Raw genomic sequence first — 24,364 nt, 5'->3', positions numbered from 1 at the left:
CATATGTGGGTGCCTGATCTTTAGGAACAAGTTCATTTTTATTTAAGAAAACTACATCAATCTACACTACCAAGCACCCCCCACCTAAACTAACCTAGAAATTCATAGACTTGGATGGGGCCATATTCTGGGACTCGAGGTGCTTCAGCAGGTCAGTGGGGTTGATTTACTAAAGGCAAATAGGCTGTTCACTTTACAAGGGATGTTTCCTTAGCTAAGGGAATAAGGTGAATCCATGATGATTACCATCATTCAATCATGTTGAAGCAAACATTCCTTTTTAAAAAAAAATATTTTCTTGCATGTTATTGAGTATTCTTGGCAAAGTGAATTTTTACAACATTCTCTAAGATAAAGGAGAATTCCCTAGCAAAGTGAACAGCCAATCTGAGTAACATCAACCCCTATGAGAGCTTACTGCTCTGGTGTACAGTGAACCCTCTGTCTACAGTAGGTGAACAGAGAAGGCTTCAGTTACCATGCCAAAGGTAAGTAGGAAGCTGGGTGGACGGAGGAGCTCTAGAACAGTTTATGTTCCTAGTCTGAAGAGTAAAGGTGCAGTATATTCCTAAGGTCATCATTGTACCCTCTCCTATCAGCATGTTCACTGTCAGCACATCAGTACTCCAAGGCAAAACTGATTGGCTTCTACTGATGGCTCCTCGCTTTCCTTGTCTAAGTATTGCTGTGCAAGGGGTTAGAAGAGGCTGATGCCAAGTTCAAAGAGAAGTGAAGACAACCTTATTTTTGGCGTCACTCCTCTTTAGGTCTAATACCTGCTATCTGCTAACAGTGGAAAGCCACGCTGCAGTCGCTGCACCCCAGCTGGCTACATGATAGCTGGCTCTGCCTCTCTAGAGCTAGAGCCAGCCATGCTCGCTCCCTCCCGTCTGTCCCTCCACTGAGCAATGGAAGAACAAAGCGCAGAAGGTGGAATCTCTGCGGGGAGCGGTGACTGACAGTCACTTCTCTTTGCTGGGAAAGGAGACCATCAGCTGAGCGATTAGAGGTTACACGATTGCTCAGCTCTCGGTCTTAGAGCTGGTTCGTGAACGCTGCAGTGTTCCACGTAGGCTCTAAGCAGCGGAGAGAGTATATTTTACTCTGCCTGCACATCCCCTTTAAACTGAGAAACCTAAATGACTTATTTAAAAATACATTTTTGATTTTGACTAATTAGTGTTTTTTCTATATCAGCCCATAGTTCAGCTTTAAAATGCGATAAAAGTCATCCCAAGTCAAAAATAGCACAATTATTAACAAACACCTGTAGACAAAACCAGGAGCGCTCAGTAAATAAATAATGAGTTGATGTAATAAACCATAAAATGCTTAATTGCTTAAATGAGATTACATCTTTAAGAGAAAGGGTCCAAGATTCAATTAACATTAAAAAGTGTGTATTGATTTCATTCCTTTGTTGTGGAGGCTCCAGATTACAAACTGCAGTCAGTATGTGATCCCTGCACACTCTTCCCTATGGCTCAATGCTGGTAAAAGCTTTACATATGGGCTACTGACGTTTATTTTTAAATTATGTAATAACAAACCTTATAAACAAAGCTGGAGCTATATAAAAAGTTCTTTAGAAATGTGCAGGTACTTTAATACAAAAAAAATACAAAAAGGTCAGGCAATACTAGTACTACAGTTAATTCCGCCTACAGTGGTTGAATTGCAGTAGTCCTATTATTATACATATATTTTCTTAATTGTCGCCATTTTTTTAAAAAAACTTGCTTTTATTTCTGCTTTAGATTGCTGTTATACTGACCCTATTTCCTTAATACCGAGTCACAGACCTTCAACAAGTGTGAGAAAATTACTTCTGACTTTCCTGATCCGTATACTTGTCCCAGGTCATGGATTAAGCACATACTGCCATAGAGTCAGCAAAACAACCAGGCAAGTCACATTTTCAGGATGACAGAAGTGGCAGCCTCCGTATTTGTCTCATGACCAGCTTACTTTAAATATATATATTATTATTACATAGTATTGATATAGCGCCAACAGTTTGCGCATCGCTTTACAATATAAGGAAGACATTACAGTTACAATACAATTCTTATATATATATATATATATACACATACATACACACACACACACACACACAGTACTGTGAAAAAGAAAATACACTCTTTGAATTCTATGGTTTTACATATCGGGAAATAATAAAAAACATCCGGTCCTTAGCAGGTCTAAAAATTAGGTAAATACAACCTCAGATTAACAACAATTAACATGACATATTACACCGTGTCATTATTTAATTTACAACATAAAGCCACAATGGAGAAGTGATGTGAAAAACTAAGTACACCCTATAATTCAATAGCTTGTAGACCCACCTTTAGCAGCAATACCTTGAAGTAATCATTTGCTGTATGACCTAATCAGTCTCTCACATCATTGTGGATGAATTTGGTCCACTCTTCTTTACAGCATTGCTTCAGTTCATTGAGGTTTGCAGGCATTTGTTTATGCATAACTCTCTTATGGGCCTGATACTTAAAACCATAGAATTCAAAGAGGGTTTACTTTGTTTTACATTGAAGTATAAGCATTTATAAATATCATTATCCAAGAACGATTTGTACAGAACATTGTATTGTTCAACTTCCAGTACATGGCCTCAGACAACGTTATTGCTTTAACTTTACTTTTTAAAATGCATGCTTTACTGTTTACACACACAAAACAGATTATAACGGAACTCTCCAGTCTAGAAAGATGTAGAATTTTATAGACATTTTGCAGTGTCATACGAATGTAACAGTATTGTTTCAGGGAGCAATGACAGTGATTATGTCATAGGTGCAGGTCATGCTCATTACATGCTGCCCCTTATGCAGCATACACTATGCTTGCCCTGCAGCACTTGTGAATCTCTTGAGCTCTACGCTGCAATGCAGCACATGGCTCCTGTCGATTGCCACTCTGGTAAATAACCAGAGGGTATAATGCTCTGTTCTGTGATGCATTATACATTGTGTTTTCTTTTGCTAAATAACTCTGCAAGTATAATGTTAATAGAGTCTGACTATAATCTTCTAAAACCTCCCTTCTCCAAGAAGAATGTATTGCCTTAGGTATGTTCAGACTGAACTAAGCTGAGAGCCTTAAACTATTACAATATAAAAATGTCAATAAGAGCAATGCCGCAGCGGAGTTTAATACGATACAAATAGTTGTACAATGTAACAGGCCACATAAGAGTGCATTCATTTCAAGCACTTTACCCTAATGAAGGGTTTATTTCCCTTTCATTCTCAGAGGTGAACAGGTACTGGTAGGTTTAATATTCTTGAGAGAGCTTAATTTAAAGTGGATATAAACTCTAACAACCATCTGCTCATATTTGGTTCAGTTTGGTCTGTTAAATACACCATAGGAAGAGTAATTATATATCTGTTTAAATGAGTGCAAAAAATACCTGCCAGAAATCCAGTGAGCTTCTAACTTCCTTCATTGACCTGACAATTGTGCCCTGATATCTCAAACATTTTTTTTATCAGTCTTGCCAGAGTTTGTGGGCTATAAAACAAATCACCCCTATATTATGGAGATGAGGGGGGTCCTGTAGTCGAAACACACTTCCTGTCCTGGTTGACAATGATGCTTATCCACAAAATACAGTACAGTGAGTGAGCATTGTCACTCTAGTACAGGGAGTGTGTTACTGGCAGGATCACCAGGTGAAAATAATGAAAATAAAAAGGAAAATGTCTGAGCAAAAAAACCTAATACAACCACCACATCTAAAACTGATAAGCTGAAGTATATTAAATATTTGCTCTAGGGTTTAGATACACTTTAGATATATTCCCTGTGCCTCTGCAGAATATACTGTACAGAACATAACACAACATGGTCATTATTATTCTTTGCAACAATTAGTAAATAAGGGAAGGGTTACAGAAAGCTCACACCAACCAGCAAATATGATCCCCTTAGCCCATTTTACCTTCATAGTTGTATTGTCTTCAACCAGATATTAATATCTTCCTTACTGGATAACCCCCACATGGTTCGTTATATATCCTGCTCCACTGAGGATCATAGGGCCAAAGTGGAAGACTTTCACTGTTGACAGTTCCCAGCCATTGATTTGATCAGCAGCCTCTAGGTCTACCTCTCCTGTGCTGTCCTTGGGGATTCCAATCGAGTGGCTGTCTACAGATTTTTACTTTGTAAGGTATGCCCAATCCATCTCCACATATGCTCTTGGATCTCTGTTGCAGCCGGTCTTTGGTGACACGGCCAGAGATGCTCTATATTAGAGATGCAATTTTGTGGCCACCAGGCAAGAATGATGCATCACAGGCAACGGTTTACATTAAACTGGGGGGTTTTGTGTGGTTTCCACTGAGCCTCTCTATGTCTCACTCACATAAAGTAGATCAGTGTGGAGATGTCAATCTTGGCTCCACTGTCCAATGTAATCTGGCTCCCAAATTGTTGAAAGGTGTCAACTTTTTCAGTTTCTTGGCCAGATACAGTGAAGCTGGAGAGGTTTGCTGTATTTACCTCCATCAACTTATGTATCTTATCACCGATACGTTTCCTCATAGTAATCAATACTTTTCCTCATAGTAATCGATGAGATCTTAGCTGGAGCTATTGACTGTAATCCAAATAGAGGATTACATTGGCACCCAATCACCATGGGACAATTAAATGACCTCGACTTTGCTGACGACATTGTACTACTCTCGAAACGCAGCATTGATAAGATTGACGATCTCACTGAAGCTCTGCAGCTGCGGGTCTAAACATTAATGTTGCCAAGACTAAGTTGATGGATAACCCCACATGATATAATTAATTGCCCTGATAACCAACTTTACTCCTTTGATAAATTATTTCAGTGACAGCAGTAGGAGTTGTAATAGTATTGTTAAGGGTAGAAATAGAGCTGGTAGCAAGTGTGACTGAATAGAAGAAGCAGCAGGCTGATGAGCTTATATCCCTGTCACACTACTCTCTTGTCATATCGGCATGTTACATGTTAGCACATGAGCACTGCAGGACAACTGATTGGCTCCTTGTGTTACATCTGCCTTCCCTAGTCTGATCTCTGCTGTATAGGGGACTGCAGGAGGTTGATACCAAGTCTAATTCAGCTATTTCCACTACTTATAAAAATACATTTAATTATATATTAATGATTACAGAGCTGTATTAACGTGTGTCTTTTTTATCTGCTTGGAGTTCAGCTTAAAAGCCCATCTCTGGGCAAACCAAAAATCTACCCATACAGTGGGGCTCCCCCAAACTGGGGCTGATAGATCACATTCAAGTACTCACACTGGTTGCATTTCGAAAAAAATACTTTTAATTACATTTTAAGGAATATAAAGTTGAAATAATGTGTTTTTATATGTATATAGAGTTTAGCGTGTACAGTATATGGTAGTATAAGGCAGCTACGCCCAATACTCTATAAATATAAAACATATCTTCAATCAGTCTGGAATGTGCTATAGAGAAAGATGGTACAGGGCATCAAATATCCTAATGGACATCTGGGAGTTATTTGTGTGATGCCTAAAACATGGATGTTCTGTGGAGAAAAGAGGAATAGTGGGGTTAGAAGAGTGAAGAGAATTTAGGGAGAGAAAAAGTGCAGCAGTAGTTGAAAGGTAAGAAGAAAGAACAAGGGGATGGAAGAGATGGAGTCCCTGGTGCTGTCAAGAAAGAGAAAAAGGGGGTGGGGGCTCAGAAGAAAAGTCTTGAGTATATGGGTCAAAGTTGTAGTCGGGTATTTCTTGCTGCCCAAATACCATGTACAGAAGAAACACTTAGGCTATAGTGAGGGGTCTACAAATCCTGCTATGTAAAACAACATCCTTCCTACATTAGAAAGCAGTTTTTTTTAAATTATTTTAAAAAAGTTACAAAAAAGGTAACCACTATGGAACTGTGAGGAACCGCTTACATGGAATTTCTCTTCAAATATAAATTTCCACAACATAGGAAATTCACAAATACATACTGCAAACAGCATGCCAAGGACGACATTTAGTATGCATCTTTCTTGTCTTTACCTTGCCTACGTAGTCATGAAAACAATTAGATAACCCCAAGAGGGTATATAGAGTTATTAAGAAGTAGTAGGGACCTCAAAGGAAAGAAGAGGGTTAGAAAGAAAGAAAAAGGGAACTTAAAAACCTATGGAGATGGATGGAGACAGAAAAAGAGTCCTACGACAGAGCCTCTGGGCTGCTGAGCCACAATCTGCCCATTATAAAAGAGCAGCAATCACGAAGCTCTGCAATGTAAACACAAAGGTACCAATGCAGGCATGTTATTGTTCCATCATACTGCTGTTGTGATCATATTATTATTCCATTATGTTGGTGTTGTGTTCATAAGTGGCCTACATTATACTTTCAGTGCAATCCTGAAATTACAGCACAGCTATCAAGTAAAATTAATTAAAATATCTTTTGAGTAAGGCTCCATTTACACATTGGCGTTTTTCAGCAATACATTCTCATGAGGCACGTTCACATCTGCGCGTTCGTACACAAGCAAAAAAAAAAACCTGGAGCGCGGCAAAAAGTGCAATTTTTTTGGCCGATTCCAAGTGTCCCAAAAAGACTGTGGCTGTAGCTGCAAACATGCGGAAAACGCGCGTCTATTAAAATGTGCACGTTTTTGTGCGCGCGTACGACCGCATGTTTTTCCACGCAAAAAAATTGCTGAATTCAAAACGCTATGTGTGAATGGAGCCTAAATGTATATATTGAGCTGTAAGGTTGTTCTATAGAATTATTCTGTAAAAAAAAAAAAAAACCATTCACGAACATGCTCAACACAACTAGATTCTGTCCCAAACGTTCGTTCAGTGTACAGGTTGTGTCTTTCTTTTCCAGCATGTCTTCTGCAGATTCTTGTGTATATGCATGACAGTTCCTGACTGGGGAATCAATAGGAGAAAGAGACCCCTGTCAGTCATGTGTAGCCTCATTCCACAAAATTAAAAACGCAAAGTGTTGCCATGACAGCCAGCCTGTCCCTGAGGCACGGTACTTCACAAGAACCTTGCTGTGTCTGGAAGTCATATTAAGCCACAGCATGAATTTAATGCACGGTGCTCTGTTTTGCATTGCTCCAAGCTAAACCTAGGAACAATGAATAGTAAAATGGGAGAAAATGAATGCCACATTTTCTCCCTCATGCTTCAAAAACAAAGTACAGAGCATACTGTAACTCCAGACAGCAAGAATAATTAATCATAAACACTTGAAGTGACCCAGTAGTCACTTTAGAAGCGCTTCATTGGCAAGAGATTGAAAATGAAACCCTGAACTGCCTGCAAGCATGTTCATGTTCTTGCGACGCTCTCCCGAGGCCTGGAAACCCAGGGTGTTCTACTAGGGAAATATTGGACAGCTCCTGTGGTTAGGATCTCAAGCCCTCCTTCTCCAATGCTTCACAAATGGTCAGTGTGGCTGCCCATTATAGTTTTGGTCCATTAGAGCAGTGCTCCCCAACCTTTTTATCGCCGCGGACCGGTCAACGTTTGATAATTTTACCGCGGCCTGCTGAGGGGGGGGCGTTGATTGTTTCTATTTTAGATTGTTTTGATTTAATAATTTTAATTTAATTGTATTTAAACATGCCTTCAAAATAAAATACAGTTACACCAAAAAATGAATATAAAGTGATTTAACAGAGCAGCAGTGACGCGCCGCTCGGCGCGGTAAGTAAAAAAAAAAAACGGTCATGACGGTCATGTGACAGAGATAGGAGGAGTGACGGTCATGTGACAGCCATAGGAAGAGTGACAGTCATGTGACAGGAGGCAGTTAATTGATTGTCAACAAAAACACAGCAACTAAGGACAGAGAGATCACTTTATAAGCCCCTCCCCCCGCTTCCAGGTCACGTGTTTAGGTCGCACTCAACCTCATTGTTCCACTCCAGGTGGGTGACCTGCACCTCTCTGTGCCCCACAGCTGAGCTCAGCCCCCTCTTAACAGCGTTTCCGACCAACAGCCAGCTGCCGTGTCAAACTCCCCATTGCCGGGCGGTGTGAGAGAGCGCACACAAGAACTCCAACCGGACTGCAGGGAGGCAGCGTCGCTGGAACTCGTGACTGACACGCCCCTGCTATCCGATTGGTCTACGCGCTGACAGCGGATCCGTCTCACTTAAACATGCCCCGTGGACTCAGGCACAAGGATTTTCCTCACACGCGAGCGCCGCCCACCGGAGCAGCAGTGACGCGACGCTCGGTGCGACGCGGCACGGTAAGTATTAAAAAACACGCAAACTTCGGGGCTTTGTATCTGGGCATTTTGACAAGTACAAGTTGGGCGGCCTGGCACCATTTGATCCACGGACCGGTACCGGTCCGCAGCCCGGGGGTTGGGGACCACTGCATTAGAGGATTGAAAAGGCAGGAATGGGTGGGCCCAGGCTAACAACTACAGGAGCGTGTAGAGCTTTTAGGCCCCATTCACACTGCGCGATTCGCAAATCACGCGTATGTCGCGCGATTTGCATTTTGCGCGATATCGCACAAATGCTTGCATTGAGCAAGCGAGAATCGCAAAATCCGCTCCAAAAAGGGTCCTGCTGTAGCGACACACGACAGCAGGACCCTTTGCCCCATTAAGATGCATTGAAGAGCGATATTGCGCTGTAAATAGCCGCGATATCGCGGGAATCACCGCGCGATAAATCGCTCAATGTGAGTGGGGCCTAAAACAGAGCACCCACAAATTGGGGCTACCAGAGACTTCTACTTGGTATGTGAGCATATATGCTATTATAACTTACCGTAATATCTCTTTTCTAGTCACATATACATGGCATTTATGGAGCTTTGTGTATTCTCCAGGTTCAAGTAAACAAACTAATTTTTGGTGCAAATCAAAATCAAAGCACTTATAAAAAGGCATTTTCAATGTCAATTTTGATAACTGTCATTCAAAACTGTGAGCCAACTGAAACTATATGTGGTGTGGAACATTGCTGTGATCGAAAGCTTATAACAAATCTGCAAGTGTGTTGCCAGTATCACTTTATGTATGGTCCAAGTAATTCTAGGTAGACGGATTCAACAGACTTTTCACATTGCATCTGGAGTGGAATTCTCTCCTTGTGGCCGGAATCTATGTGTAGGAGAGTCTGCAATAGGTGTAGGGCATTGTGAGAAGGCACTGTTCTGTATTTTTGAAGACTCGGATATGAGCCCTCTCAGAAGATGAGAATACCAGCAACAACAGAGAATTGGCAAGGTAGACCGGTAAAAGGTGCAAACCACCACGACAGAGACATTGAGCAGGCAAGCTGTATCCCCAAATTTGGAGCTAATTTTTCATGATGGCAGTGTAGCTGTGCATTTGTATGTGACATGTAAAGCTGTCAAATAACTGACATTATGGTTCCCGGATTGCCAGATCTGTTTTTTATGTAACAATATTATTAATTAAATATGCATTTTTTTTAACAAAAAAAAAAAAAAAAAGGATGCGACTTTATACATGTATGCAGTGTACTGTACATTTTAAAATACTTATTGAGACAGGTAAAGCTGACAAATAACTGACTTAAAAGGTTCACGGATTGCCAGACCTGTTGTTTATGCAGCAGTATTGTTCATTAAATATAAATTAGATAAAAAAAGTTCAAAAAAGGATGTGACTTTATACACGGTGTACCTGTACATTTTAAAATAGTTGATTGATTTGTAGGTGACGGCTAAACTTGACAAATAACTGACATAGTGGTTCCATCAATGCCAGGCCTGTCTATGAAGCAGTACTTTTATTTAAAGTAGTATTAAGGTCTTGGAGTTTTTTACCTTAATGCATTCTCTGCATTAGGGTAAAAACGGCCCAGCACCTTTTTTCTACCCCAGTCCCCTCCACACTTACCTGTCAGCTGCGCTCGTCCCCGCCGCCGGTCCCGAAACGATCCTCCGTACCCCGAACTTCCAAGTTGTGGGGGCGGATACTGATGGCAGAGGAGCCATCAATCAAAGAAGGAAGGTGCGTGGCCTGCCACAGGGCTATGTGTCTCTATGGACGCACACAGCCACAGCGGGGACGAGTGCGCACGGGTGCCTCCATTAGAACGATGGTGGCACCCATGCAGGGGTCGGGGGGAAGAGCATGGCGGGGACACACTAGAAAACGAGGAAAGAAGTACTTTAAAAAAAAAAACTAACAGCCTCCAGCAAAGCAGGGTCTCCTTAAAGGAGAAATTAAAAAAACATTGGCTTTAATATCACTTTAAATATAAAAAAAATAAAAAGTTCACAAAGGGACATAACCTTATACATGTACACAACGCCAAACAAATTTTCTTGGAGACATGTCTCTATAGTGAATAGATGTGCTAAACTCCGACACTAGTCTGCAATAAAAAGGTCTGAAATGAAGCTTCCGCGTTGACTGCATCAAGCAGATTCTTAGTATTAAACCTGCTCTTGTAAAGTGACAGTCACAATCTAACTGGGCGCAAAAAGAAACAATAACACTCTGCATAAACATGAGGCCCAGAAAGAGCTTATAAATGTAAAGTCAGCGTTCCCCTCGGAACCTCAAACTTTTGTCCCATGTCAGCTGCTTAATCAAGACGTGTAAGCAACGTAATGCCATAGATGCAATATACAAGATAGGGATTTGTTTAATGAGCTCCCCAAGAAACATGATACAGAAATACCCTGCATGTTGCTTGTCATATGATGCCACATGAGATAAGAACAAAAGGATTTCCATATGAATCACTCCTACTGCAGTTTAATCTACTCCGATTCCTAATCAAGACAGAATAATTTAAAGTAGAAATGAAGCCAAGCTTTATTTTACTGTTGGATAGATTAAGGGAGGGTCATAACCCCTATCATCTTCGTTTTCTCTTTGTGTGCCACTGGGGAGATTTCCATTCACTTCCCATCTGATAGCCAGAACAGGAAGTGAGAGAATATATATGGAAAGAGGAAAATCCATGGTGGTCAGCAGAGTTAATGGAGCAAGTGTCTCCATTGGAAGATTTCCCATCTATTAATGATGTGGGATTTTCTTTTACTGATAAGTCACCAGGGCCAGTGGGGTGAATCTCCCTAAAGGGGACACAGACAGCAATAAAAACCTGATAGGTGTTGTTGACAGGTGGTGTATTCCCTCCCCATTCTAACCAAAACCCACCCCCCAAAAAAATGTTTCACTTCAGTTGCACTTTAAGGGCCCATTCACACCAGATGCAGCGCTAAATGCACAGTGTCCAGTGTGCGGTGCCCTGGCACAGTGCCGAAGCTCTTATCCAAGCACATCGTACTGTGTACTTGTGTACTTTTTGTTAGAACTTTATTGAAACGTCACAAGTGACATTTCATTCAGTTCTGCGGGCACAGAGGGGTGCGAGGCGATTGAATCATGCTGCATCGCGTTACGCTGAAGAAGAAAAAAAAAGTAGGGCATGCCGTGCTTTTTTCAGCTCACACCACCACATGCCCATTGCAACGCAGTGGTGTGAACCAAGCACATCATGACAAGGCAAATTACCTTGTCTTGTGTTGGGGCTGCACTGGAAACAACAGCCAGCGCAGCTACAAAGCAGATGATGTGAATGGACCCCGATAGTAAATATCTAGCCAAGGAGGAACTTATATTTTTAGCAGCTCTCACATCCTGTTCCCTTATAGAAAATGCTGTGTTATAAATATCACAGCCTCTGCACAACACATATCAGTTTCTAAAATCTAAAGTACAGGAAAAAATGTCACATCTGACTGTTAAAAATGGTTCATGTACACTGTGTCAGACTCAGAATCTCAAATGCAGTATTTTTGTTGCTTTAACTTGTAGATTGCTTTGAGCTGCTTTTCCGTTCATTTACCTGCTTGAGTTGAATGTACATTTACATTAAGTTCCATGGGGATGAAATCCAGCTTAGATGCAAATACAGTAATACCTTGGTTCATCAACTATAAGTTCGGCAAAATTTTGCTTCCGTTCGCGAACTCCACATCAGGTGACGAACACAGCCATCTTCCCCGAAGCCAGACCTGTGCACACTTACTGTGAAGCTTTTTTGTGCGCTTTTTAGCACATAGAGTATTTGATTTGGTTTGCGACCAATTCAGTTCGCGACCAGACTCATGGAACGAATTAAGTTCGTGAACCGAGGTACCACTGTAAATGGCCAAGTACCCAAACTTAGATGTTTTTGTTAATATTGGTTCCAGTTTCTCAACTGTCTCATACTTAATGAAAACATGATCTTTCTATGGCCCATTCCTCTGATCCCGGAAGTCATTTAGTGGATATTGCTCTTATACAGAGAAAAATGATCTATACATAAAAGCTCATCATCACAATATACAGGAGCAAACGTAAAAAATGAAAGACTCACCTAACTGCCTCGCTAAAAAACACGGAAGCTTGCTTTAATGCCACATTTCATTCCATGGTTGTGCTACAGAATCTCTGCCCAGAACCCCCCCCACAAGCCGGTTTGACCGGGACTCTATCCCAGGGGTTGCCATGAGGAACCTGGAGGATTTGTAAGCCCCGGGAATAACCAAGGTGGCGCACGACTTATGTGGGCGCCTAGACCCTTGTAGATGTCGTGGGACCCGGCCGGGACCCGACCCCCTCTCACTTTTTTCCGCTATCACCTTTCCTTCAACTAAGAGACACTGTCTTCTCCCGAGAATAGTACTTAGTCGCAGAGCCTTAACGTGCAGAATTGTTACGGCTGAATGGGACGGTTGATGCACCAACGACTGTACTAAGCTGTCATGTTATTCGGATGTGATTTTTTCAGTCGGGTTATGTTACCTTGATGCGGAGTAATCAATTTTATTACGAGTTCTGTGGAATTTATGCCCATGCTCTGTAACCACATACAATGTTTTTTTCTTTGTATTTTACTTTTTTCCTCAATAAATAAAGAATAAAAAAAAAAAAATGAAAACACACAAGGGAAACAGTTTCTCACAGGTCTGTTTAGGAGAAGCCTGTCCATCAGACATAAGTGCAAGTGACTGATGCAGTATAATAGAGTGAAAAGAAGCTTGTGACACATTGAATAAAGTGTCCCCTGTTTCCAGATGGTGATCCCTCCATTCAGATCAGCGTCAGCTACTTATTAGTCTAGACAGGTGTTGAATACATGTCTACCGCCAAGTTGTAGATTTTCATACTGAATTGTTTTACTGTCCTGGCTGGCGGATCTCATTCTATTTAGAGCTGTCAAAATCAGAGACAACAGCTTTCTAAGCTGCTCCCGAGATGAGCCTTTCTCCATATAGCGTATATAATATACCCAAGGACAAAACGATGATCTATCAAACACTAAAATAGATTTTTCTACAAAACCAAATAATTCTAAGCAAAAAAAAAAACAAAAAACCTCAAGTGGAACATATAGGCAAGTCTGTAGCCTGGTTTATATACAGTATAACATGAATGTCCTGGTACAGGAAGACCTGCACGAAGGAGTAAAATATGTAGAATATGATTTAGGACCCATGTTATGCTGGCAAACAAATATGAGGCCGAGTTTGGTGCGAACCCAGGTCATCAAAGTTCACCCAATCCTGCTTAAAGCTGTGACCACCACACCCTCCTCCTGACCCAATCTGTGGCGTCAGTTGCAACAAGGGCATTCCCTTCTCATTTGTGACATATAGCTGCGGTACATGGAATGTGACCGCCACTAATTGGGTCGGGAGCAGGGGGTGGCAGTCAGTTTTGAGCTGGGTTTGCACCAAGCCCAGCCTCATCACTACTGGCAAATCACCAAAATGCAACTGCCACCATTCCTAATAGACGTGCTGACCTATGATCTAGTGCAGGGGTCAGCAACCTTTTACACACCGAGTGCCATTTTTGCAACCATCAGACAACCGAGTGCCATACATGGCTTGAGCGCACAAATTGTGTGGTTGATTTACTAAAGCAGTAAAGCATGCTCACTTTGCAAAGTGAAATTTCCATCATCCATTCATCTGCAAGCAAAAAACCTATTTTGTATGTGAAAAGTTACTTTGCACAGTGAACATGCTCTACTCCTTTAGTAAATCAGCTACATTATTACAAACATGAATGCTCGAAGTGGGTTGCCATACACAGACCAAACCTGTCAATAGCCAGCAGCGTGTCCAACAAATGAGTAAATACTGAGCAGTGTAGGGTGTTTACAAAGTCTTGGAAGTGTATGTTTTTGCACATTCGCATTTTGCAATGGAAGATCTGTGCACGTGGGCAGAGACTGTTCCCTTTTCCATAAAAATGGGGGTGGTTCATTAAGCCATTTGCAACACTTGTCTGGTGTTACGGCCGTATTAGAACATTTTGTGGCAAAATCATGAAAGTCGGACAGTTTTCTTGCTTTTTCCGAGACATGCAACAAATTCAGGTAGCTCTTATGTGCAGCACTTTTATTTCTGGGCACTATCACTCCAGCAAATTCATTAAGAAATTCAACCATGTCAGTGATGAGAAAAATGGAGGTAAATAACATCTCTCCCATTGTGTCGCACATTTAAGTACTCTGTTGTAGACACAATTCTGTCTGGGGCTTTTCTGCAACAGATTCATATACAACTTCCTGACAGTTACATGAATCTGTCGCAGATTTCTAATGAGTCTATGACAATCTTCATGAATTGCAGGGTATATGTTTACTTTAAAACCACCTCCAGATCTAACAATACTGAAGATTTTATGGCAGGTCTTCACAGCTGTGTAGATCTTCAACAAAAGCACTGTAGGGACTGTGTGCAAAGAATCCTTGTAGTCCTCAAATCACAAAGGCCATCCTGTATCTGGTTGGAAATGGCTACAGAGCCCAACTGGTATGGAAGGCTATTGTTTGCGCCAAAAATAAAAGCAGATGAGCATCTTTTCACAAATTGTTTGTATTTTCCCATGAAAATATCATGATTCATTTTCATATGAAAATATGCTTCAGGTACATATGGTTTACTTTTAAAAATCTGGAGCATAAATCATATCACAGGTGAAAAAATTAAAACCTGGAACAATCCAGACGTTCTTAAAGGAGAACTATGGGGTTAGGGCTTTTCCCCATAGTTTTCCTTAGGGTAACGGGAGGACACAAGCTAGCGTCCTCCCGTCACCCTAAGCTCAGTATACCTCTTGGTATACAAGCTCTCGGTATACTGAGACGCTGAAGCGGATCCCGACAATTATGTCTGGATCCGCCCAGCTGCGTGAGTGACAGCTGGCTCTGCCTATCTAGAGGCAGAGCCAGCTGTACCCGCCCCCTCCCCTGTCTGTTCCACCAGTCAGCGCTGGAGGATCAGAGCGGGGAATCCAGTCCCTCCCCTGTCACGGCAGAGAGCCGTGACATGATCAAGAAGTGAGCGAACGCCGGTATGTGTTCGCTCACTTCCCGATCTACTGAGCCGACCTGTGACAGTCTCATTGTCACAGGTCGGCTAGAACTATGAGGTGAGTGAAAAGCACTCACCTCATAGTTCTCCTTTAAACAGCAACTCCAGGCAGCAAGTGAGACTGATCAGTAAAACTGAGCTATCCAGGAAACACTGAATTTGTGCTTAATCAGACCATCAGCTGACCTTAACCTGAGTTTTCTGTAATCCGGTACAGCTGGATTCCAGAATCTTCCAAATTTACTTCTCGTGGATTTGCTACTTCAAGTTCTGTGTTGTGTAATCTCTTTGTTAATTTCAAATTTTCACTTGATCAAGGCAACTTACCTCCAAAAAGCCAAAAAATAAAAAATCAAGGCAGGTTACCTTGATCAGTTCAATATTTTTACACCTGAAAGCTAATTGTACATACCTGAAAATTGCTGTGTGTATAGCCTTTCATTAGAGAGAAAAGGATTTACAGTGGGCAAGGGGTGAAATACCTGGGCGCTTCAAATATCTCAGCAACAGGTAGGCAACACATTACTGGGGTAAGGAGATTTGAAGGAGTAGGGTGGCCTGATGTACTACAACTCAGCTCAAGCAGGTAGCTTTTCAAAGCTTCCCTTACAATTATGATTAGACTATCTTTAATGACAGGCAGGAGGTTAGAATAGTCTCACTGTATGCAGGAAGAGACCAATCTCACAAAGCAACCAAGTAACGAAAATACAGTTAGTTCCTCATACCATGTCACGTACATAAGACACAAACATGACTCTATAGTTCACACAAAATCAGGAGGGGCTGGAAAGGAAACTCTTACAGGGTTATTCACAAAAGGGTGAAGAGTTTGAAGAAGACAGGAGAAGTGAACAATCTAGGACAACATAGTTAGGACTGGAAAGTGAGCTGAATTGGAGAGTTTTTCCAGTTCAGCTATGTTGTCCTAGATTGTTCACTTCTCTTGCCTTCTCCAAACTCTTCACCCTTTTGTGAATAACCCTGTTAGTTTTACAAAAGTAGCAAGTAACAAAAGTTTTAGGGCCAAATATTAATTCAGTATAGGCTTGCAGGCTGTTTTTGGAATTTCCTTCGCTATTCCACATAAGGGTAAATCTGTTGGCCAATCATGGCGCTTAATTCTGCATTCATTCCAACAATATAGCACCACTGTGAGCTGTTCAGCTAGGATTGCCCCGATTGCTACAAGAAGTCAACCCTCTACAGCAGAAAGTACTTGGAGCTACAGAATATTACTTGCTGAAACTGAAAGGTCAGCCTTTCTAACATGATCATGTTCATCCTCATAATAAGGACCATTGCAACCCTGCTCCCATCCCCCAGGCATTCCTTTAGATGGGAAGCATTCTGCCAGACTCTCAACGAAGATGAACCCCTCAGTGCAGGATATTGCTGAGGATGCCTGTTATTTGGCCTCAAGATCAACACAGCAAAAAGAAAATCAACCAATGAATGTACATGGATGAGAATTCCAGCAAATGTTTTATCCAAACCAGTGCAGTACTATTGTCATGGTTGTAAGGAATAGTTGTATCAGCTTTAGTTGGCTGCAGATTGAAATTCCTCATAGACTGAATGGAAACATGGGCTTGGGAAATATGTAAGCTGCCAAAGCTGACCTTTCCTTCTGAAAATGCATTGACTGCCAATGCTCATCTAATGGCTTGAATAAGCCACTGACCCAGATGAAGTTTGCAGATAAGATGACTTGACTTCACTTTGATTTCACTTGCTTCAGTAAAAGACAGCCAGGCAACTAGTGTTTTCAGAAGGAGCTCAGCAGTGGCAGCCCACATGTTCTTTCATACAGGTGTGTTTAAGGAAAGCTCTGGCAATACTAAACAGTAGTTAACACATCATTTAGACCTGTTTTCCAAATCTTGTTTTGTTGCAGAGCATCTCAGAATGACACATAAATGGGGATGCTCTAACATGGGAACAGCAGCAGCTTTGCTTGCTCTGGCCTTCTCCCTCTAACTTTCCTTGCCTAACTATTAAGCCTCATTCACACTGCCGCGCATATATGCGCGTATTGTCCCATATGCAGCATATGCAAATAAATGGCTTTATACACATAGCTGCGTATGGAGCCGTATATTTGCGTAGTGTAAAAATGCGCAAAAACGGAATGGAACCGAGATGCGTCCGGGCAGCGTATTTCTGCGTATTTTACAATTCATTAAAATTTCTATTACGAATTATGCATTCTGGGATTGCGTATATGCGCATATATACAATTTTGCTCTTGCGTTGTGTGTGAATGAGGCCTTACAGCCACCAACTGACCATGAGAGGTGAATGCTGTTTGCATTTCAGAACACATTCGTTTAGGATTGATGGGCCATTAGTGAGACAAGGAAAACAGCAGGGGTGGGCCAAATCCAGCAACCACCTCCTGTGTTGCTGTTGCAGTTTCCAAGTCAGAACAACTCTGTTTTTGATGAGATGGGGTGATAATGTGACAGGGAGGGAGGTAGGAAGAGTGGGTCATGAATACATGGAATGTTGATTCTTGCAAACACACCCATTTTTGATTGATGGCCCAACAGTAAGAAAGGGGAGGCAGGATGAGTGGGCAAAAGCCAGTAACTATGGTAGGCAGATACTGTTTCCATGTTGATGCACAACTGTTATAGATTGGGGACCAAATACGATAGTAAAACAGAGGTGGGCCAGAGCCAGTAACTATAGCATCTAGATGCCCTGTCCATGTCAGAACACATCTCCTTTTGATTGATGGGCCAATGTGTAAAAGTAAAGGTATGAAGGGTGAGGCAGAGTCAGCAACCACAGCAATGAAATGCTGTTTCCCGTGTCAGAACATTCTTGTATTTCTGGAGTCCTGAGGCGCTCAGAGAAAACAAAAAGCACACACAGGAAGCCAAAAAAAGGAAGACCAATATAAATAAGTGTCAGTTGATGGTGTTTAGCATGGTCATAGGTTTACTTTAAATGATAAAATTGCTTGAGTAAAAGAATATATACATGCTGTATAATGGTATTTACAGACAATTTTCCTTTAACCACTTCAAGACCAGGTGTTTAGACCCCCTTCCTGGCCAGGCCATTTTTCAGTATTCAGCGCTGCGGTACTTTGACTGACGTTTATTCCGTCATGCAACGCTGTACTGAAATGAATTTTATGACAAAGGAGTATTCCTTTTTGCACACACACAGCAGTTCCTCTCACCTATATTTCTGTTTACAGTCCATATGCTCTTCATAGTTCATGGTACTTAGCAGTCTGAGCAGTGATAAGGTTAATTATTAAGAGATAGCCTTGTACCACAATCTTCAGGACAACAGAAGCATTGTAGGCACTATACAACACTTGTCATCAAGTAAAATCTTTTTTTTTTTTTTTTTTAAGTGCTGAATAGTAGACATTTTAATGAGAGAAGAGTTTGTGTTGTCTGCTTTTTCACAGATGCTTCTACCTACCAGTCAGCACGTCTTTCTATTAGTGCATTGTAATATGCACAGCTCAGTGTACAGTCTAGGCACCATTCCATGCCAGGAAGAAGTAACTCTTGTGCACCGTGTTTTTCATGTATTTATCTGCAATGTTTGGATAATCTTAAGTATGCAATTAGAAATGGGACAACTGAAATGCTATTTAAAATGCCATCCTGTTGTGTTCTTATGCTGTGCAGAACGAACATTAACCTCCCTGGCGGTATTCCCAAGTGTGGCTCGGGGTTAATTTTCAGTACCAAGAGCGGTAACCCCGAGCCAGACTCGGGAATGCACAGAAAAATGTCACTTACCCTTGTCCCTACGAGTCTGCAGTGTCCTCTGCTGTACGCGGCCGGCCGATGCCGGCATATGACTTTTAGTTTCGTTTTCGGGCGTCACAGCCGGCGGGAAATTCAAAAGTGAAAAGTTGCAATGTACACAGAATACACACAATACAATGTAATCTGCTATGATTACACTTATGTATCAAACTATTTCACTTCATTTTTGACCCTAGAGCTTTGTCCAGTGCCCTGCCTGACACTTTTTCACAATTATAAGAAATTATAATATAATAATAAAAAAAATGGTCCAGTAAATGGGAATTCTGGGGGTGTTGCCTGATCCGTACCACAGTCAATAGAGTACCAAGTTCGCACATCACTGAGCTCGGTCGCAGAATCGTCGCTGTCCTCACTTTCAATGGACTCCAACTTCCAACATGCCAACATTATAAACCTTTAAAGCTATATTTAAACAAGCTCAATATCTCCCTCTCCTAGAAACGAATATACTGTATTTATACACCCTTATATACACACTCTCTCTGTTGGTCTTAAATCACATTGCAAAACCACCCGATAGATGACATCTTAACAAAAAACTGAACACAAATTTTTTTTTTATAGGTATGATCTAGTAATACACCGTTTTGGGGTGTTTAGTGTTTTTCTTTTTTAAATACTTTATCTATGGGGGGGTTTTGTAGTGTCAGATCTTGAATCATAAAGACATGCAGTAATATACACCTTAGCTGTGAGTGTATTGCAGTAAAAGGTCCATGTAATGAGACTCTGTCTGTTCCCATTTACAGAATTGTATATGTAATTAGTTGTAATGTAAGGCAGTTCTACATTTCCAGTAACGCACATTGCTTCCTGCATATCTTCATTGCAGCTCCCCTCATTCTATGTCATATATTAGTGTGGAGACAGCAGGCTGCTTCAATGGACTTTGGCAGTGCTGGCATACAGATACTTCTGACCTACTTGGCCGAGGCAAACTTACTATTGACTTTACCACCTGACTTGCAGTGATATTTACAGATAGTTACAGGTGTGTTTCTGTACCTTGGCGCAGAGGCATGTATAGATTTAATGCTTTAAAGATTATTACATAGCAAAAACAACCAAAATATACACTAATCTATACAAAGATTATCTATAGTAGTTGCATTTTTTCAAGAAGTTGCAATGGATGCCGGCCTGTAAAATATTTTGTGCTCATGCAGTCGTTTGTGACTCTGTCATTGTCCCCATTCAATACATTGTTTTGGCCATATGAATGTAACACCGTTTTGGGAGCGTTCAATTTATTAGTGTGTGCCACCTCTGGAAGCAAACCTGAACTCAAATTACCTTTGTACCTGCTTCAGCACCACTGCCACAACAACTTGAGCCTGAAACATGAAACTATCAGAGCTGCTGTGTGTGATATGCTTAAATCTGTGCATTAGAACATTGAAGGCACTTATGTTAAAGGTGCTTTACAGTCAGGATAAGGCCCGGTTCACACCTGGGCGTTTTGTAGCGCGTTCCTACGCTCTGCAAAACGCTCAAACACCAAAATCCCATTATTTCCTATGGGTATGGTTCACACCTGGGCGTATTACAGCCGTATGAACGCGCTACAAAACGCCCTAAGCCCAAAGAAGTACAGGAGCTTCTTTGGGGCGTTTTTGTCACGCGTATCAATTGGGATACAGCCAGGTAGCCCTCGGAAACGCGTGTTTGTCGCACGTTTTTTTACGGCGAAACGCGAATATTCGATACGCTTAGGTGTGAACCCACAGCCTAAGACTTGAAAGTAAAGTTATATACAAACTGGCTAGATGTACTCTTTATTCCAGTTGGGCACTGTAATTGACAATTGTGCCAATACCAGGAGCCAGCCAGATGTTTTAAATAACAGAGCTTGGTAGGTTTGGCTAAAGTGTGTCCACAGCACACAGAAGGTAGACTGTCATAGGCAGGCTTCAGCCTCTCCTACAGTCGCAAAGCTTTTTTATTCCAGTGTATCCACATAGGCTCCACATTGTGTATTCAAATAGGACAGATATCAGTCTGAGAATTTAATGCCCTGTTTAAGGTCTATTACTTTATAAAAAGATCAGCGTTCTTACATCTTTGGTAAAGAAATACACGGGGACATTTCGTACAGGTATTAATGACTTATTTCCAGCTTTGGTGAGGTAATGGAGGATGTAGTATAGCACCAATGTGCTAAAACTATAAGCCTCTTGATTCCTGAAAATGCGCTGTCCCCATGACATCTGAATCACGCATCACTGTCACTGGACTGATCTGCTCCCAGGAGATTAATCTGGTCTGAGCTTGCAATGCACCCGTGCTAACTAAGCATAAATCTTCTACCTGAATCCCTCTGACAAAGGCTCCTCAAGACTTGGGTTTGCTATGCCTTATTTATTACAGGTATTTATATAGCGCCGACAATTTGCGCAGCGCTTTACATAGTGCACATTTACATCTCTTCTTTAGGCATAGTGAACAAACTAGAAAGGATGAATAAACTGCAGGTCACTTTGCAATACATTTGTCAAGAACATACGTACACAGATATTGATGCTTTTTTCTGAATTTAGATTTGTCAAAAATGCATAAAAATAATGCAGTTAACATCTTGTAACAACTCAAAAATGATGGCTCCCCCCGGGACATATAAGAAGGTCTATTATTTACAACCAGACAGTACAATGCAATCACATAACTCAGACCTATTGACTAGGATGAAAATCAGAGAGCTCAGGAGGGACTTTATCAAAAAAGAATATAACCCCTGAAGCAGCAGACTGCCAAATTAATACCCTGGAACAACCTCCGTAAAAGCTTGACAAAACAATAACCACTACCCCTGAAGACAACTTAAGGTACTCTGGTGGTGAAGATATATTTATATATTCCTTTTTTTCTACCTTTAAACACAGGTTTTCTTTAAGCAGTAGTGACCACAGTACTGAGGAACTGAGTATAAAGTGGCAATTCAAAGGTGCAACTGGAGCAAGAGAAGTGAAAATTTAAAATGCTGCAGAAATTCAAAAGCTTACAATATAGACTGAACAAGGTCAGACTTTATGTCCAAATATATTTGTGATTTATATCACCTGATGTAGTTAGAAAACTAATGACCTATAACCCAGCCAGCACACGAGAAAAGGACATGCTGCATTTGAACAAAGACTGGTTCAAGATGATCACAGTCTCACACAGCGTACACCACATCCGTAAATGACTGATTTCTGTGCAAGAATCAATTTCACACATATACTTTCAAAATTATGCTTATTACTCCATTCATATGACCCCTAATTATAAGAAGTTTTAGCTTTTGTGCTATATCATCCCTGAAAAAGAGAGACTCGGACCCCTTTCAGGCAGGTGGTCCAATCAGGTCCGTCTGTCATTTATTCAGGCAGCTCAGATCGCAAGCTAAATGTTAGTCAATAGACAGCTGGATCTCAATGGACGTGTGGCCATTTACATCTGATTACGCCGACTACGTCTAGGTCGGAAAACAGTTTTGGCAGACCAGGTTATGACGGAACAGATGTAATCTGATGCAAACGAATACCTGTCTGCTTACATCCAACTCCCCATAGACTTAACATGGATCAAGCAAGTTCTTTTTTTTTTCCTTGCATAAGCTTTATTATTTTACAAATGATATAACGTACAACATTTATACAAAAATAAGTTAATAAATAAATAAAACAACATAAAAAAACCCACCACATAATTATACCATTAATATGCCATTAGAAATAAAATTATTAAATCCACTTATCTATTGGGCTCATATTATAATATGATTCATGGATCCAGCAAGTTCAGGTTTTTTCCATAGGATGGAGGATGGCCTTGTGCAAACAGAGAAAGTCTCGTATAAAATGAAAAAAAATAAAAAAATACAAGGCATTCACTGAACGGTGGCGTTGTTGAGCGAGCAAATCCCTGTACATCCGCACCCAGAAGATCATGGCTACACTGTATGTAACGTGGACTATTACAATGATTTTCAACATCCTCAGCTGCACTCTAGAGAACAGATATGAATGTTTACACTGAGCCAAGCTGGACCAATTAAAGTTTTCATAAAATATCTTTCCTGGAGTTCCTCTTTAAAGCCTAAAGCTGGCCATACACCTATAGATTATCTGCAGATTTTCTATGGGCAGATGGAAAAAGTGCAACACATTCCTCCATCTACGCTAAATTGTGTGGATAGAGGAATCTCGCACTGGGCCAAGCTTCAGTATCTTGCTTGTCTGCCCTGTTGGCTCTCAAAATACCTGAACAATCTGATTGGATGCAGGCATTGTTCAGGTATTTTGAGAGCCAGCGGGGCCGACTAGCAAGATACTGAAGCTTGGCCCAGTGTGAGATTCCTCCATCCACACAGTTTAGCGTAGATGGAGGAATCTGTTGCACTTTTTCCATCTGACCATAGAAAATCTGCAGATAATCTATAGGTGTATGGCCAGCTTAAGACAATTTGAATACAGGGTGTAGATGTAAACAAAATAATTTAAAAATAATGTCCCCACAAGTAGCTCTGAGAACCTACTGACACTTGTCTGTTTTCCTGTAGCAAAACACATACATTTTACCACATGCAAATCCAGCAATCTCATTCTTTCCCAAACGGCTGTATTTCATCTACTGTATGTGCTGAAATTTAGAGTTCTTAAAGGGAAGCTACTACAAAGGGCCCATGGACTTTGCCTGTACCTATGCCTGCACATGGTAACAGGCATATACAGGTGAAAATGGGCACTTAGTTATGTAAAACAAAATATATGAAAGCTGGCATTCCTTGTTCCTTACAAAAGTTAATCTCATTTCCTTTGCTGCTAGATGGTTCTGTGCCAATAGACCTGCAACATGAACAGGAAAGAATCATGTCCTACCGCTGCAAAGATGTTGGAATTCACTCACCTTCCTCCTTGAGGGAACTGCATACTGAGGACCTAGATATCAGCAGGCACAAATCATTGTTCAAACACTACATCTGAACTTACTTACAAAATGCCATAGAATTGAAGCTGTTATAGCAGCAAAGGGTGGGCCAACTCAATATTGAACCCTACGGACTAAGACTCGGATGCCATTAGAGTTCATGTGCGTGTAAAGGCAGGCGTCCCAATACAGTATATATAGCTAGTCCTACACACTATATAGCTAGCTATAGCAAGCAATAAACACTAGTGTATGCTAGCTATAG

The 24,364-nt window shown here is 41.1% G+C and overlaps 1 protein-coding gene across 1 annotated transcript in view; it reads right to left on the bottom strand.

Moving 5' to 3' along the window:
• SSBP2 (single stranded DNA binding protein 2) overlaps window positions 1-24,364 on the bottom strand; it is a 196,252-nt gene that overhangs the window by 66,639 nt on the left and 105,249 nt on the right. The window lies entirely within an intron of this gene.

The sequence above is a fragment of the Nanorana parkeri genome, unplaced genomic scaffold (assembly GCF_000935625.1).
Source record: "Nanorana parkeri isolate BGI_ZX_2015 unplaced genomic scaffold, ASM93562v1 scaffold272, whole genome shotgun sequence".
NCBI lineage: Eukaryota > Metazoa > Chordata > Amphibia > Anura > Dicroglossidae > Nanorana > Nanorana parkeri.
The sequence above is the reverse complement of the archived record's forward strand: the minus strand, read 5'-3'. Positions and strand labels throughout refer to the sequence as shown.